Raw genomic sequence first — 6,320 nt, 5'->3', positions numbered from 1 at the left:
GCCTGCTTTCAAACCTGTCAAAATATGTTATGTGCTATTTAATCACCTGCTATGTATAGTAACACTATGTACAGCAGCTCTGAACTCTTCCCTGTCCTGAGCCAGTCTCAATAATTCCATCACACCAAACCTCACTGCCCCAGTAATTGTATCAATCCGTCTTATCTGGGGTCTTCCTCTTCTGTGCTGTCTGTTCATCCTTCCGAGCAAGATGTCCTCCAAGGACCAATCTCTCCTGGCCACGTGCCCAAAGTAAATAAAACAGAGCTTCAAAATCCTAGCCTCCAAGGACAGACTTGACTTCACCCTCTCCAAAACAGATTAATTTGTTACAGTACATCAATGGACGAGCATGGCTGTGTGCTCAAACCTTTTAGTTCCTAAAAACAAACAATAGGCCAGATTTGTTTGACTCCTAGTTTAAAACTACTATATTCACAGCTAAAAGTTATACTAATTAATGTTGCAATATGTCTCTTCAGTCACCATGTGTCACTACAAATACCACGGTAATTCAATAATGTCTTTACAACCACAAAGTAAAAAACAAAAAAAGAAAATAAAATAAGAGAAGAATGAATGTATCTACTGTAAAAATTACTGAAAGGAAATATTAAATAGGAAATTATACTTTTTTTCCATGCCATTATAGTCATTGGAATTTCCTTCTCTGTGGGTCATCAAAGCAGTCAGCAAACATTCAGTATTTAATGGAAGCATTGGCTTTTTGCTTGGGGATATATGCTTGAGGTGCACATGTACGTTCCTGTAGTGGTGTTGGTCAAGAAAGCAGCCGAGCACTGTCTCATATCTAGCTTACAAAGATATGAGTGCTTTGTGGCTGTTATGTGCTGTCGAGTCACCTGTGACTCATAGGGATCCTATGTACAACAGCCCTAAACTCTGCTCTATAAAATCTTATTGTCTCTGACACACCTATCTCCATTAGCCCAGTCACTGAATCAATCCTTTTCATTGAGGTTCTTCCTCTCTTGTGCTGTCCTTTCACACTCCTAAGCATAATGCCTCTCTCCAAGGACTAGTCTTTCCTTGCAACACGTCCAAAGTATGTCAGACAACACCTTAGAATCCTTGCCTCCAAGGAGCAGCCTCTCTAGACAAACATGTTTGTTTTCCTAACATTCCATGGCATAGTCAGTACTCTTCCCCAGCACCACAGCTCAAAGACAAGGGTGATTTAATGAACTTAATTTTTGTACATACTTTGTGAAGTCTAGAGCAGAGATCTTCCTCCTACAAGTAGACTAAGAAAAGATTAATTATATCTAGAAGGTAGTCTAAAGTCACTTCTAATACATTTTTTTTACATATAAAACCTGCATAATCCACTGAATGACATTTACTTCCTTTAAGAATTGTAAGAAACCTGCTAAGTATTGCTCATTCTGACAGAATGTGCATATAGAGCTTATATTTGGTCTGAAAAATTTTAGGAGTTCAATAGCTAGCTGGAACAGATCCCTTTACTTTCTAACTCACCCTTTAAAAGGGTGGAAGATTCACTTTCTCTGAACTTGTGGGATTATCAGTGTAACAAGAAATTCAGAGTTATTAATTTGAAATGTGATCAAGTTTGCTTGACTCCCAAACAAATCACATAAAATATTATGAGACATTTGATGCGTATTTTTGTTTTTACTGTTTTTTTAATATTTTTTATTGTGATTTTAACAAAAGTTTACAGGCAACGTGGATTTCTATTCATTCATTTTTTGCACATTTTCCTCCCTACTACCTCCATTCACTTTTCTCTTTTTAAAATGCATTAATTTTTGCACAATTTCCTCCTACTCCCCCCAGTCCACTTTGATATTCACCTCTTACTCTAGACTGTTGTCATACAAATAATGTCTAATTATATATTCCTTTTAAACAGTTCTCTCTCTCATCTATTCCAATGAAATTTTCTTTATTTATGCCTTCTTTTTCTTAGTTTTCCCAAAACTCCCATGTCAGTCCTGTTTTAGAACAGTGGCATTATGTAGTATTTGTCCTTTTGTGACTGAGATATTTCATTCATCATAATATCCTCCGGGTTCACCCATTTTGTATAATATTTTATGAGTTCCTTGTTTTTCAGTGCTGTGTAATATTCCATTGTGTCATTATACCACAGCTTCTCTGTCCATTCATTTCTTGTTGGGCACTTGGGTGAACAACACAGCAATAAACATGGGTGTACATATATCTGTTTGGGTGCAACTATAGCTTCTTTAGGGTATATTCATTCCCAGTAGTGCAATTACTGCATCAAATGGTATTTCTATTTCCAACTTTTTGAGAAAGTACCATACTGCCTTCCAGAATGCTTACACCATTTTACTCTCACCAGCAATGAATAAGGATTCCAATTTCTCCACAACTTCTCCAACATTTGTTGTTTACTACTCTGTTGAACTTTGATATTGTTACTGGGGTGAGGTGATAGCTAATAGTTGTTTTGATTTACATTTTTCTTAGAACAAGGGATTGTGAATGTTTTTTCATGTGATTGTTTGCCATCTGAAAGTCTTCTTCAGTGTGGTGTCTGTTTGTATCTTGTGTCCATTTTATTATTGAGTTGTTTACCTTTATCTTGTTGAGGTGCTGAAGTAGTCTATAAATTTTTGATATAGGTCCCTTTTCAGACATGTCATTACCAAATATTTTTATTCCCCAGTCTATAGCTTTACTTTTGACTCTGTTGGAGAAGTTTTCAAGGTACACAGGGATTTAATTTTTAGTAAGTCCCATTCATCTAATTTATTCTCTCCCGGTTGTAGGTTTTTCAAGATACTTGGGAGACCATTGAGTTGTAGTTTAAGGCTTCTGAAATTCTCCCAAACTTTTATCTGATGAAGTTTATAGTCCTTGGTTTTAGTCCTAAGTCCTTGATCCACTTTGAGCTGTTTTTTGGTTTGGTTTTTTTGTGTTTTTGTTTGTTTGTTTTCTGTCTGGTGTGAGGTATGGGTCTTGCTTGAGTTTTCTACAGATAGTTTTCCAATTTTGTCAACACCATTTATTAAACAGGCTTTTATTTCTGTACTTAACTGATTTCATCTCCTTGTCAAAAATCAGTTGGCCATAAGGAGATGAGCTGCGTTCTCAATTCTATTCTATTGATCTTTGTGTTTGTTACTGTACCAGTACCATGCTGAAGGCAGCATGATGTGTTTTTCTCATGACAATCTTTAGTTTTACCAATGAGTGGAACACAAATGCATTCCCAATATTGGAATCCTGGTGGGTTGTTATTGATAAAGAGTCATAGTAATAAGTAGAGTGTCACATATGGGAAAAAGTCCACAACAATTAAAATTTGCCATTAAGTACTGAAATATCTGAAAAAATATTTAAAATTATTCAGAAGACAAAATTGAGTTTGAGTAACATATATTCAATTGTTGTATCTGGATTAAGATGAACTGTCTCTTTGTATCCATAATTACGTAAAGACCAAGGTTTCTGTGGCCAACAGGACTATCAATTCTGAGACCTTTCTGTTTACATGAAGAAAATAAACTATTATGAAACCAAATTAATCACCTTCTCATAAATTTCTTAAAATTATTTGGGAACATAACCATTGCTATATTTGCTCTACATATTCAAAAAGGTTGAGCAAAGTGAATTCATCAGGCAAAGGTAAAATATCTAAACCTTAAGTGAATACTGTACAACTCAGTCCTATTAAGCTGTCACTGAGCTTAATAAGAATGAGAACTGTTAGTCCATAGAGGGTTGTGCAAAGGTTGCATTTGCCTCTTTGGTGATTTGCATCCACCAGTGGCTCCCTAAGAGAAAGGGGGGAAGTTTTCAGCTGAAAGATTTAGAGCATTGGAACTCTACTGGAGGATCACTTATGAATTGTTCATCGATACCACAGTGACTTCAACATAAAATACGTATAAGATGCTGTGTTGTAATAGTAATACCCAGCAACCTCCTAGAGCAGACAGCCTTCACACTCACAGGGATGTTCTTGACACATCCTATAGCCAATGCCTCTTGTACTCCTGTGGCTCTGTGTTCTGCTTCCTCCCAAGGTTTTCCATTTGTCCTAGTTAAACAAATCTAGACTCTGAATTCCTTTGCTAGATGGGGGTAAAGGGGAAATTATATAAATCACTTCATTAATAGTCTGTTAATATGGTTGTTCTTAAGTGCCATCAAGCTGTAGACAATGAAGGACCTGGACACTTGTATAACTTTTATCGTTTCTCCATGTTCATAGAGTTTCTGGAGGCAGGCTATTTCGGAAGTGGATGCCACTCCTGCTTCCAAGTCTGTTTTAATTGAGGAGCTCCAACAAAAACTATACACCATGGGTAACCATTATCATATTTGATACATCACTGTCACAGTGTTTAGCATCACAGTAACCACAAGCTACCTCTGTACAACAAATGGACAAAGCAGAGCTATACCACTTAGACAGTGCTGTACCATTTGGAAATATTTTGACCAAAGACATCAAAACAACCATATTGTTTTTCAAGCTATTGTGATGAAAAGAATTTCAAGATATTGACTACATTTTTCAAGTTATATACTAATTTTCTTTTGGTTTTTAATTCTTTTATTGAGACTTTAATGAAAGTTTATACAACACTTGAATTTCCATTCATTCATTGTTGCATATTTTCCTCCCTTCCCCCTGATCCCTCCCCACAGATCACTTTTGCCTTTAAAATGATTCTTTCATTGTTGCACAATTTCCTATCTCCTCCCACCCCCAGGACATGTTGTTATGAACCTTTTATTCTGGACTGTACAAAGCAGCAAGAAACAAATGCTGCAAAGGCTGTGGAGAAATTGGAACTCGTATTCACTGTTGGTGGGAGTGTAACACGGTGCAACCACTCTGGAGGCGGTCTGGTGCTTTCAAAAAAGATGGAAATAGAATTATCATTTGACCCAGCAATTCTACTACTGGGAATATACCCTAAATAAACCAGAACTGAAGAAACCACTCAAGCAGATATATGCTCACCCATGTTTATTGCTGTGTTGCTCACAAGAGCAAAGAGTTGGAAGCAATCCTGGTGTCCATCCACAAATGAATGGATAGAGAAGCTGTGGCATAGTCACACAATAGACTACTTCACAACACTGAAAATCAAGGAACTTATAGCCATTTTGTTATCCTTTTGCAAACTTCTATTGTTATAAACTTAATGGTCTTTTTAAAATCAATTAACATATATATTAATTTATACTTGTAATGCAAGGTTAAATGTTTCCACTCGTAGAGTTTTCCCCCACTGTTTTGTGTTCCCAAGTAGAAAGGCCTTGGCTGCTCTGAGAAGTATTTGTACCACAAACAGTATTCAGTCTTTTCCCTGAAGTGAAAAAAAAATTTTATGTTCAAATGTTAGCATATCCATAATCACTTAAATCAAAGAAAAAAGGGTTTTATCCCTTTATGAATATCTGTGCTTTGCTTATAATCAGTTAGCACAATCAAAAATGTTCTAGCTGCAAAAAGACAATAAGAAGTGAGACAATAAATAGATCCCTTTTTACCTTAAAACACAATTTTTAAAACAAGTTTTTCTAATTGGATTTAGAATTTTCTTCTACCAAAAACCAACAAACACAGCCTTCTTACAGCACATTTAAAACAATATTTCTGGAATGATGTCCTCTGCTTGGATCTGGCTCCTTTAGAAACTGGAAACATCTTTGTGTCTGGGGGATGTGACAGGAAATCCGTGCATGGTGTGGGACATGCGCTCTGGCCAGTGTGTGCAGGTCTTTGAAACACATGAGTCTGACATCAATAGTGTTTGGTATTACCTGAGTGGTGATGCCTTTACCTCAGGATCAGATGATGCCACATGTCGGCTCTATGACCTCCAGGCAGACAGGGAGGTTGCGAGTGTCATATTTGCAGCATCCAACATGGACTACTCCCTCAGTGGTCACCTGCTGTTTGCTGGCTACAAGGATGACACTGTCAATGTCTGGGATGTTCTCAAGGGGTCTCAAGTCTCCATTCTGTTTGGACAAGAGAAACTTAATGTTGTTTAAGCAAGAAATATTCACTCCTCCTCCCTCTGGTAAACACAATATCTTTGTGTTCTTGATGTGATTTATTTTGTGTAAGTGAATGATGCAGTGTTTACACCTTTGAGGCTGACACTTCTTCTAGCATAGTCCCAAGGTCTATGCATGTTGTTTCATTCACTTATTTCAAACTTCTTAATTGCGGAATACTCTTCTCTTGTATGTACAGATGATATTTTGCTTTTCCATTCTGTGTTGATGATAATTTTGGTTGTTTCCACATTTTTGGCTATTGTAGAAAATGTTATAAT

General features: G+C 36.6%; 1 pseudogene; it reads left to right on the top strand.

The window, feature by feature from the left end:
* Positions 1 to 6,033, top strand: part of LOC102850909 — a 36,976-nt pseudogene extending 30,943 nt beyond the window's left edge.
* The last annotated feature ends 287 nt before the right edge of the window (positions 6,034 to 6,320 follow it).

Source organism: Elephantulus edwardii, unplaced genomic scaffold (assembly GCF_000299155.1).
Source record: "Elephantulus edwardii isolate Elephantulus edwardi_28Jun2011 unplaced genomic scaffold, EleEdw1.0 scaffold00158, whole genome shotgun sequence".
Classification (NCBI taxonomy): Eukaryota; Metazoa; Chordata; class Mammalia; order Macroscelidea; family Macroscelididae; genus Elephantulus; species Elephantulus edwardii.
Note: the sequence above shows the minus strand (reverse complement) of the source record. Positions and strands in the feature narration are given on the sequence as shown.